Below are 12070 nucleotides of genomic sequence, written 5' to 3'. Positions count from 1 at the left end.
ATCTAAACATTTGTATAGGTGTTCAAATTTTATTTCGCAAAACCATCTAATTGGTCTCACTATATCTCACTTTATTCTTGAATAGCGTGCAAACACGAAAAAGAACTAAGAAAGATGAAAATTTGGTAGGTCTGTAAAACCACACTATCTCATACACCCAACAGCCAAAGTAGTCGCCAAGGTCTTTTAGACGAAAAATTTTGCAGATCTAAATACTTTAACAGAGTCTTTTGGTTCCAGAGTTGTTTGCAGTCAATTTTTAAGCTGACGTTAAGAGTTTCGATAACGACCGCGCAAAAGACCAGCGCGAACTTCACTCTCGTTATACGTCTGATCGCGTGCAGTAACGACATCCATAACCAGAAGCGCTATCAGACTGGATCCACAAGATGCGTGGGCATCGAGTATGAGTCAAAAACGAGTCCTTCTCTGGAATTCCACAATTGGGGGTATAGCTCAGTGGTAGAGCATTCGACTGCAATTCGAGAGGTCCCCGGTTCAAACCCGGGTGCCCCCTGACTTATTTTTGTTCAAATGACTAGTGATAAACCCGGGTGCTCTCGATTCTACGTTTTTATTCTCATGAAACAGCGTTGGTGCCAAATAAATATCGAGAAACACACGTCACTGTAACCGCGGTTGCATATCCTTAGGCATAAAGCGTGTCACGATTAGGGAATGTACCTAGCGTGTATAGTCGGCTTATATATTTTTGTTTCTGGCTCCCGCAATGAAATAGCTATTTATTTGGCATGCCCGTAAACTGCCGTTTTTTTTTTTTTGCAAGGATAAAGATTTCAGAACGAGCTGAAGGCGAGCCGGAAGCGAGTACTGAAATTATCCGAGCGAAAAAACGGTTTACGGGCATGCGACATACAATATTTTTTACGGTATGGGCATTGAAAAGCAAAACGAAGAGTGAGGTTATGTCGCGATCTCTTCGACGAAGCTACTTTATTCGGCAGTTTGGGATGCGCACTTCGAACTGCGCATCAAAACTGCTGAATAAAGACTTTATTCCGCAACTTTGTTCGCTGCCGTATAAAGCGTCACTTTACGGAACGAAAACTGCCACAAAAAGTGAACTTTTCAATGCCCATGCCGTAAAAAATAAATTTTTATTTACCAGAAAGACGACGTCAAATAAAAAATCCTTAGAAAAATGTTAAAAGATAGCCTAGTGGGATTTTGTATCTGATATCTAGATGAAATACAAAATTAACGTCAACTTCAATAAACGAAATATCTCGGCACCTATCGCGGATATCGTATCTAATTAATTTTTCCAATCAAATTATCACGTTATTGAGAAAACAAATTGTATTTCAGAGTCAATTATGCAGGATGTCATGTTGGTCTAGTTATTGAAAATTCATTCAATCAAATTGGGATGTGTTTTACGATAACTTAGAAAAATTTGGATAGCAAATTGTTTTACCTTCAATTTTTTGGAGAGCTTGTGGTAATTCAGATGATATTCGTGACCAGGTAGTTGAGTAGTGATGAAAATTCGTCGAGTGATGGCCAAATATATAGTTTTACAAAAACGTAAAACGATGTTTCGGCCGGCGTTGCCTACCATCTTTAGGCTGTAACAAAAATATAAAGAAATGCTTAACTGTACTTTCGTTTTTTCCTTAAACATTATCTGTTAGTTAACTCAACTAGATTTGTCAGCATGTATTGGTGAAGCTAAATTTCAATTTAATTGCTACCAAAGCAGCATGTTCCTCAAATTTTGAGGTTAGTTTGCGCAAAACTTCTTCATTTGTGACTTTACACAGAAATATTACAAAAATTGTATAAACAAACATGTTATAAGAAGCGAATACAATGTTTAGAAGTGAAATCAGAGTTGTTAAAGAGCGATGTATCAAGATTATTTACAATTATTTCTCTACCTTCGTAGCTCAGATGTTGGTATAACGCCATGTTGAAAGGAAGTTACACGAGAATTGATCGCGATGTATTAGAACTTCGGGATTTAAGGTTAGGCAATTGACAAACGAGCGAAAATCTCGTGAAGCATCGTATCAAAGGCGCCAAAATTCAAACAGTTTATAGAATATCAAAGTTTAAATGACTGAGGTTTTGTACATCAGTACGCCGATTAAAGGTATAGATCTATATTTCTGCTTGTATAGATCATTTCTTTGATATTTCGATTGTACCAATTCGGTTCAGAAGCTATAAGTGTTATCTTTTCAAAATCAAAATGTCCTAGTTCTAAACTATGAGCAGCAAGAGCGAAACTTTCTGCGTCATGACGTTCGATTTTGGAGCGATGGTCTGATATTCGTTCTTTAAGATGCTGTGATGACTGAACGACGTAAGTTTTGTTGCATTTCTTGCAAACAATTTTATAAACAGCGTTTAATCTGCTCTTGACTCAGAGTCACTGTTTTTAACGAAGTGAACAGTCTGTTTCATTCAAAGTTTTGTACGAAATTTCGATTCCTTGCTGTTTCAGAAATTTTTTGATATTGGTAGATAAGCCTTCTATTTTATATGGGATTTAACTCGCAATCTGTTCAAGGTTGTTGTTGTTGCTACCCTAGTTTATTTATATATATGGATTCTACGTTCCTCAATGTCAAAAATGAAGTTAGGTGGATATCTATTGTCTAATAGGGTCTTATCTACCAATTTCAAATTTCTTGAGCGAAAAAGCGGATGTGAATATCGATGCAATATCGATGAGATGCTATACATCTCAAATAACGCTTATCTATTTTTCACACGTCAGGATGGATATAAAAAAATTAAATAGATTTTCAGTATATTAATGAGCATGCGATTTTGGAAAGTTTCAAATATAATCTTTTTCTCTTGATAATAATATGACGATTTGATTATTACTTTAGGCTTCACGAATTTACAACTATTTTCAGGAATCATTATTTTATGAGAACAACAGATCCAAAGTTTTTAGAGATGAGCTTTTTCGCATGGTCTCTAGGAGACAGAAACATGCTCATTACACGGCATAAGCTCAAAAACGAACAAGTAGGGCAAAAAAAAAAAATGAAACAGCCTAATATGTACAATCAAGTATCAAAATTACTAAAACAAAGAACGAAGAATAAATCGGAAACTGAAAAGTGAAACCAAAGTTGATTCAGTTGTATTTTATCAAAAGGATATACCTTTTTATCCAGAAAATCTACTAAATCCTGTAAATTCAATAAAAAAAAAAAAAAAACAGTTCAAAATTGATAGTACATTTTTGAAAAAATCCCATATTGTTGATCCGTTTGAAAGTCATAATTCCTCTGTCGTACCAATTTTGATTTTCAACCCTCCATTTTTCCATTACATTCGACTCGATGCTCCGTAACATCCTTGATTCAAAATTTTGTATACTCTGCATCGTCCTTCTGAGTGAAAAATAAGTCCGAATATTTCACAGGCATATTTTTTCAGACACAGAGGAGTAGCCTTACGTATACAAAAATTTGGGCGAATGGCTGGCTCCTTGCAGTTCCTGCCACGGTCGCTCGGCACGTTGGAATATATGAGGTAAAAAAAAAAAAACAAGAAATGAAAAAAAGGGAAAGTAATAATTCCCAAGCAGTCCTTGCTGCCTTCCACTCGGGTCGCAAGTTAATCCATCAAGCGAGGATAGCACCCCACAGAAACTCGCGCGAAATATGGAGCAAAACACAACTTCCACCCCCGTACCCAACTCTCTGTTGCAGCAGCGCCATAACTGCAGAATGACATTGACGCCATGCTAGCTGAAAGGGGTTCCAAAGTACTGCTGCGTAATGCACGCAATTGGTAAATTATATAATATTTTCCAAAATTGAATGATTTTCGTTCCTTTTGTCTTCACTTTTGTAATATACGATCGAGTATCGAGACCCAGAGAAATTATAAAATTTTATTTTATTCAAACTGAGGCGGTCAAATGTTTATCAGACAAAAAGCATCGAGTCTTTTTTTAATTTTTAATAATAATAATAAGTATAATATATAAACAATAGTAATAAATGTAATACATTTTATAATAAGACTTCTTTGTCTTTATTGTGGATGAAATAATATGACTTTCTTGGGAAATGTGAAGATAAGACTGTGTAATAACTTACTACCCCAAAGCCTTAACTTTTTACCCCAAGCCGGGAAAAAATGTTGCAGCCTATTTTGATCTGAACTTTATTTTTATTTTCACTAAAGATATGTCGTTTTCACTAATCAATTTGTATCACCCGAAAAGTTCCAGTTGGTTCCAGTTTATATTTTTCTATACTTTTCTCTCCAGGTGGTGATTCCTTTTTGATTTTTTTTTCATTTCTCATTTACTTATTTAATTCTTTTTGTTTTAAGCATAAAAAAAACTTCATTTGATACATGATAATTTATTTCGAATGTTTGAACAATTAATTGATTTTCAATTACTGACGATCGTTAATGACAATAAAGGGTACACAAACTTTTATCTAAAATCCAAATTTCATTGCGAAAGTTGGTAAATTCTATTGCATCTTTCAAAATCAAGCTTTAATACAGGTTTTTTCGTGACTAATAACCTAAGAGAAAAACGTGTTTCGATTCCGAATTGATTAATTACATACGTGGTTTGCAGGCCTAGTCTTGTAATGTTTTAATAACGATTGAGCATGAAATAACAGAGAGCGAGAAGAAAAATGCAAAAGATAATTCAAGATAGTGTGAAAAAAAAATAGATTATTCATCTATTCACCTAGTCATTAACGAGTCGTACTATCAAGTTTATCTTAGTTTATATAAGTTAGCGTTCGATAATTAATATTATTATGTGCTATTTAGACTGCTTAAAATGACTTTCCGTTTTCTTTCCTTTTTCTTTATATTGAGCATTGAAATAAATGAATTTTTGATTAATTACCTAATCAGGATTTTCTTGGTGATGTACACTTTTGGAACTTATAGTCTCGCACAGATTTAAGTTAGACCGTCTCCTTCAAATATCGTAGACCTACTGCCTCACTGAACCACTCAGCCTTCTATATACTATTTATTTTGAATGGAATACGTCGTCACAGCTCTCATCCTGAACGGTGAATAGCTCGAGTTTGTGCCTGTCGTAACGCGAATCGTGTTTTCAGCCGATGAAACATTAACTCAAAACTGGTTTTGTCCGCAAAGTTAATCGAAGTTTCAACTAAGGTCATCTTATCTCTAAATCATTACAGAAAAAATTGAACGCCGTTTAAACTGAGTCGGATGAAATGGGAGTAAGTCAAACCGAACACTTTGCAGGTGAAATATGAATCGACAATTTTAACTTATAAAATTGATCATCGATGGCATTGAGATAAAAAAATTAAACCAATAAAACTTTAAGTCCAAATGGTTATGAAAAAAAACTGTCACATGATGTTAGTTTGAAGTATATTTCACGCCCTTTTCGTTAACTTTTTGTTTGTTTAACTATCTTTATTAAACTCCATTTTTTGATTTATCTATTGTAAGATGTGCATTATTTTTTTAACTTTATAAAAATCTACAATTTTTCCGAATACCTCTCTTCTATCTAAGACAAAAATATAACAAAAATTTTTACCAAAATCGATTACACCATAACAAAAAACGTACTTATGTACTTAATTAATTGCTCAAAAATTAGAGCTTTTTGCTTGAACGCACGGCGACATTGATTCACGTAAAATTTTAAAATCTTCTTCTGCACAAAGTGATAATAATTCGGAATTAATAAATAATACTGCTACTATTATACTATTAAACTACTAATTTATACTTTTACTTCTGGTAATTTTTTCACAATGTTTAAATAGAAAACTGTTTCACTAAAATGCAAAAAAATATCCAGATATGCATTTATTGTAACGCGCACTATTAATTCGAGCTTTGTGGTGGCATTGGGGGTGCCGTCAAAAGATTAGCCGTAATAAGCAGTTTAGAACCATCACAAGATCCGATAAATAGTCCCGAAAAAGTTTTTTTCTTGGGCCAAAAATAATGAGAATATTAAAAGTATCTACATGAATTTTTTTCCCTAATGAGGATTATAAAGAAGAAGCTGTTGCATTACAAGCTCGATTCGAAGGAGCGAAGTTAGTACGTGGTCATTGACATTTCATTGTCTAAAGCCGATTTCAACGAAAAAAATTCTTGCTAAAAGATATTCCATTGCACAGAAGTCAGTAGAAGCATTGGTTTCCAAGTACATAAATCGACTATTAATAGAAATGTAAATTTGCAATTTACTTTAAGATTTTATTTAATTCTACCTATAGTTCTGAAGTTTACGTCGAGTAGTTTTGAGTTTGTTATTTAGTAGGTAATTAATTTAATAACATTGTGACCCATTTGAGTTTATAAAATCAAAAACGATATTATATGTTAACTACTTATTCTTAACGCACAGTAGCTGTTGCACAGCTAAGAGCTTTAGTTTCAGATTCGTAATATGACGTTCTAATTTCCATAAAAAAAATTTTGTTGTTACAAGTCGAGTATTCAGTATGTAATAAAGTAAATAATTTCGTGATATGATAGATTGAATGAAGTAGAACGTGTGTATTGTGCCCTTTTATTTCTTACATGCAAAACGGACAAGCCTCGGTTTTGATGCGCTTGCGTACACGACCAAGCACGACGCCCCGCATGAATCAATCGCAGTTCAAACATAATTTCGATGATAGTCCCACTTTCAAACTTTCAGAATTTTTAGAGAATGAACCAAGGAATACGCTCGTATTTTTTCAAAATTTTCAAAGATGGTTATCATGTTGAAAATCACGTTTAAATAATACAATTGTTTACAATAAGTGGATAATCGTAGATTCCATCAATTTCAAATGAATGAAAGATGAAAGTACGAGTTTTTCATGCAATCTGTACGACAAATGGAACCAGAGACATCGACGTTCAAATGAGATCAAGATTTAAATATTTTACAATTTTTTCGAAAATTCAACCCCTTGAAACTCTTGAACCATTCGAGTTAAGAGAAAATTCTTTGATGCATTCGTTTTACAAAAAAATTACAACAATTTCCAAGCAAATGCGGTCAGAAAGATGTCCCGCTTGACGTGGAATGACTCATATCCATAGATCCAAGGCCTAACCCCGTATGACAACGGGCAATTTGTGCTAATGTAGGGATCGTCAATCGCGTCTGCTTGTGCTCGAGGTATACGAGCAAGTATTTATCACAGGAATACCTATCGCGAAGAACCGCTGCATTCGAGCGTATGTGCTGCGTAGCAGACATAGGTTATGTACACTCGAATGGTAGCGTCACATGCACGTACGTAACGTGCAGACGTATAATATCACCGCTCTGCCCCTGCATCCCCTGCAACCCCTGCATAGCGACACTCGCCCACATATATCAGGACTATACGAGCTCTCGTGAAAATAAACTACCCAACATAACGTCAACTTGGTTGAATTCACCGCCAGCTCGCGTCCGAAAATTAAATTTCCGCGTGATGAATTACGGGTATTCTTCCTCTCCTCGAATCGACGATGCATGATATCATCGCCGCGTTAAGGACTTGTAATTATATGTATATACGTTCAGACCTGCTTCCTTTTATCCGTGTTTTAGGTTAAGTATTTGTTTTTCCTTTTTCTTTTTACCGCACTTGTGTACCCTGTTTTTAAATTTCAATTTCCATTGCCTCATAACATGAGTTTATAACCATAATCACATCATACTTTCTTCTTTCATTACTAAAGAACGATATTTTTACCTGAAACCTTGATTTCTGCTGTTACATACTTTCTCACCTCAAAATTTGTATGTATTCGCATTGAATACACTTTGAGCCGAAGATTTTTTGGCAAAAAAAAAATATGCCGTGTAACATGAACATTTTTTTTTTTTTTTTTTTTTGCATTCTACAACAACAGATATCGTTTCAACAGAGAAATCCTGGGCCTTGCTTACCTGCGGAGCTTGGGATCAATATAGGGGATGACATAGCGAGAGCTCATCTTTAAGCGCCACCCCTAAAAGCATGGACCAATCGAATCCATCGCCACCCCTAACCGCCGGCCAATCCCCACGACGCATTGATTTTTTGCGCCCTTTTTTCCGAAAGCGAATTTCACGAGGATATAAAATACCGGAGTGGTTTGCCACGATGGCGCGACGGGTGCAGCAACCGCTTCTTTTTCTTCGAGTCCAGACAAAGTCCCGGTCGAATCCAACACGGGACACGAAATTCGCGGGCTTTTACCCTGCTTTACATGCGTACTTTTGGCTCGATTGTTTTGACTACCGTCCTTCTGGCACGTGCAGGATTATGTAATATATATATATCTCCGTAGGTGTAGGTGCGGATTTTTCGTCCTTACTTCATGGTTGGAATCAGTCTATTGTAGGTACACGTGTCAACATGCGGCGTACCTTCAGGAACACCGATGCTCAGTGATATGGGACATGGTCTCTAAGGTCTATACTTAATGGTTTAGAAGAAAAAAATAAATAAATGCTCAGTGGTCAGACTCATGAGCCCGTAACCTTGCGTTTTGTGCGAAGCGGATTGAAGCAAAATACTCCCTTTCACTGCAATGACGTGCTCTCCAGCTATTGTATTTCACGATACGTAAATCTCTTATATAACTCGGTTTTTTATTGTTTTTTCTTGAAAATTGTAGGCATGGATTGCCAGGAGATGATCTGTCCCTATAGAGTTGTTAAACTGAGCCATTTCATTTGAAGCTAAACTTGGTCCACACTAGAAACGTTTCTAATTTTTGATTATATAGCTGTTTAAACTAATCCTTAATACTAATCGTACAGTTGGAGAATTTTTTTTTTCAAACATTTTTTCACTAGCATCAAAGTTTCAGGATTCAGAGTTATGGAGCATATGCTAATTCATCAATTTCTTTGATGGCATTCAAATTATTATCGAACGTCCGTAAGTACGTACGCACGTCACGTATCTCCGACGAATAAAACTGCAATCCAGTGCAAATGTATACTTTATGAGTATCAATTCAATGCTACGAAGAAATGCTTGTAGATTTTTTTAAATCTCGTTATTCTATTATTCACCCTGAGCGTTGTGCTGAGTAATTTATGAACATCCTCCGTCGCAAAGAAATAATTGTTCGTGTAATATAATAGTATAAAAAACAATGGAATTCATTAGCATACAACTTTTACAATGTTCGTTATACACGGAAATGAAAAAATGTGACCAAATTACTTTCAAGTCCCCTACATTATGCACATATGAGAATCAGACACTTTTTCCTCGAAGCTTCCCTATTGCATCTGCGGTAGTTCGAGTCTGAGCTCATTGAGTAACCATGGTCGGCGAGTAGGAAAGAAATCTTCCTTAGCGACCGAATTGAGCCGCGCTACTCGGCCGGTAAGCGACCAATGAAGACTATTACCGTTATTACCATTATTAAGTTATCGACTGGTACCTACGCTCTTGACCTTCGAATGAAGTACGGAAAATTCTATCCTGGGACAGGTGTTTGAAACGTATAAGTATTCACATACGTGTGTAAAACAAGGTGATGTATTGTATATTGAATAATGTGCATGAAAATATCGCACCGGTCGACGAGAGTAGAATACAATTCAAAATATTGAGGCCATATTTGGATTTGCGAGGTTCGATTCTATTTATAAGCTTGAAAAGTGACATTTCGGTAGTTGAAAAATTAGCCGTCACAGATCAAAGAACAACAGGTAACTTCCATAAGCATGCAAAGCTTTTACTCATAGTTATTCGCTTCTCCTGGGAAAAGGACTATTTTTGAGTTTTGTCGCTCTCGTCGCCCGGATGCGATATGTACATACACTCACTCACAGGGGACGTATAACCATTGAATATCCATATCAAGTGTCCTGTAATAATAAGATATGATTACTCACAGTTAATTGTAGCCCAATCCTTTTCATAAGAGAGTCACGTAGTCTCAAAATTCAAAGTGCTAGTGTCATTGTCGAAGAATTTTAAAAGCCACGTCGATTGGCCAGCGCAAGATGACAAAAATATATTTATTGAAGCTTTTATTTTTCAGAAGTAAATGACTACAAGTTGAACCAAAAAAAACAAAAAAACAAACAGACATAGGACATTCTTCAAAAGCATGGATCTTACCAAGGATCTCACGATGTTCAAATTTAGTTATGTATTCTGCGTAAAGAAAAATTTAAAACGATTCATAAAACTCTAGACAAATAATGCGCAAATCTGAGTGATTTGAAGTAAAATTCCACAGCGTTTAATTTTATTTATCATCATAAAATTAGTATATACTCCAAAACTTGATTACACTTTATTATAATATCTATGGTTGGGTACTTCAATGATTAGGATGTTACTTTTATTGCAGAAATAAAATGTATTCTGTGATTTTGACTCACAATTTTTGTTACCAGTATTCTCAATTACATTACGAAAAATTCATGCATAAATACACGGAGAAAAAAGATTATTCGAGTAAGTGATATTCGTTTGATTCAACTAAATGCTCTGGTCAAATGCGACGAATATAAGACTTAAATGTAGCAATCCTACCTTTACCAACCGGGCAAACTCACCCTTTGCTCCTACTTGTTGATTTAATGTAGGAAGAAAAAGGGGTGAGTTTGCTCTGTCGGTAAGGGTAGCACTGCTACATGGTCTTAATTTAACAAAATATTTTTGTTGGACGAAATACTTGTGACAACTTGATATAGAACTGAATAAAGACCATCAACTTATTCAAGGTAACACGGTTTGAATTCCTTGCAATAATGTGAGTTCTGGTATCAAAAAAATTCGTGATTAAAATGACTAAAAATTTATTTGTACGTACCCTAATCGTTTTGTTTAAAAAATATGAAATTGTTGTACAAAAAAAATTGAGCTTGATTTAATTCATGTTCCGTTGAATTGAGAGTTTGGTGGTTGAAGGAGGTAATGAAATTTGCTGTCACAAAAATCTTTTGCATCGAATCAACATAAGAGTTGTTTATTAAGCGGATAAAATGTATTCTTCGAATATCATTCGATATCATTTAAAATTCTGTTAACTCAGAATTTTGTTGAATTTATCCGATGTTGAATCGGTAAAACCCGACAACAGAGAATCTGTGAAATGGAGAAAAATTTGGTAGTTGGTTCAAGTGTTAATATTACGTATCAGGAAATCAAATATTGGGACTTCATACATCTACTCTCGTGCGTGTCATATGATGAAACATCGACAACTGTCAGTTTGTATGTCGTTGAACTTATCGCTGAATGATTATTTTTCATTTCATTATTTTTCAAACAAGATGAAAAATTTTCATTTTTACAGTGTTTCAATAATTTATTGCGTGACAAATGCAATCCAAATGGCAAATCAAAAATTTTCAATTAAAAAATTTTGAAAAATTCTGGGCAAAAAAAATTGTTGCAACATCCGAATCGTTTAAGCGACTTTCTTCAAATTTTATACTAACTTTACTTTTATAACGATCTTAAAAAAAAACAGTACTATACCTTAAAATTTGCAAGTTAGATCGAATGATTCGACGATTTTTCGAAATATTAAAAAAATCGTAAAATCTGAACCGTTCGACTGATCATTCCCAAATTGAATATCCACCATTCTTCCATGATACTTTGTTCGTACGAAACAAATGATTTTTTATAAAATCTGAAAATTCGTAGAAAATAACTTGATCACAGAGGTCTTTCAAAAGTTAAAAAAAAAAGCCGCAAAATTCTTAATTTTTCATTAATTTCGGCAGAATTTGCTGTGATGTAGAGGTTATATAGATTAATATCTGTGCAAAATGGAAACACCGTGGCTCAAAACAGTTCTCGAGTCATAATCCTTTCAATTTTACAATGCCAAAACGTACACACACACGCACACGCATACACATCCGGAATTTTTTTCAAAATATGATGTTTCAGTGTTTTGGAATATTTTGAACGCATTGACATCGAAAACTGGAAAAAACAATTTTCACCGTCACAAAGCTTCCTCCTTGTGGAAGCAAAAGAAAAAAATGCCACGCGAAAGTAGAAAAACATTTGTTTTGTCATAAGAGCTATTTTTTTCACATTTTGCATACCATTTGTTAGCAAACTTAACCTAAAAATATATATTG

At 34.7% G+C, this 12070-nt stretch overlaps 1 non-coding gene across 1 annotated transcript; it reads left to right on the top strand.

The window, feature by feature from the left end:
• The first annotated feature begins 445 nt into the window (after positions 1-445).
• On the top strand, positions 446-517 carry Trnac-gca. Its single transcript has one exon. It is a non-coding gene; the product is annotated as a tRNA-Cys (tRNA).
• Positions 518-12070: the final 11553 nt, after the last annotated feature.

The sequence above is a fragment of the Diprion similis genome, chromosome 4 (assembly GCF_021155765.1).
Source record: "Diprion similis isolate iyDipSimi1 chromosome 4, iyDipSimi1.1, whole genome shotgun sequence".
NCBI classification, from domain to species: Eukaryota; Metazoa; Arthropoda; class Insecta; order Hymenoptera; family Diprionidae; genus Diprion; species Diprion similis.
The sequence above is the reverse complement of the archived record's forward strand: the minus strand, read 5'-3'. Positions and strand labels throughout refer to the sequence as shown.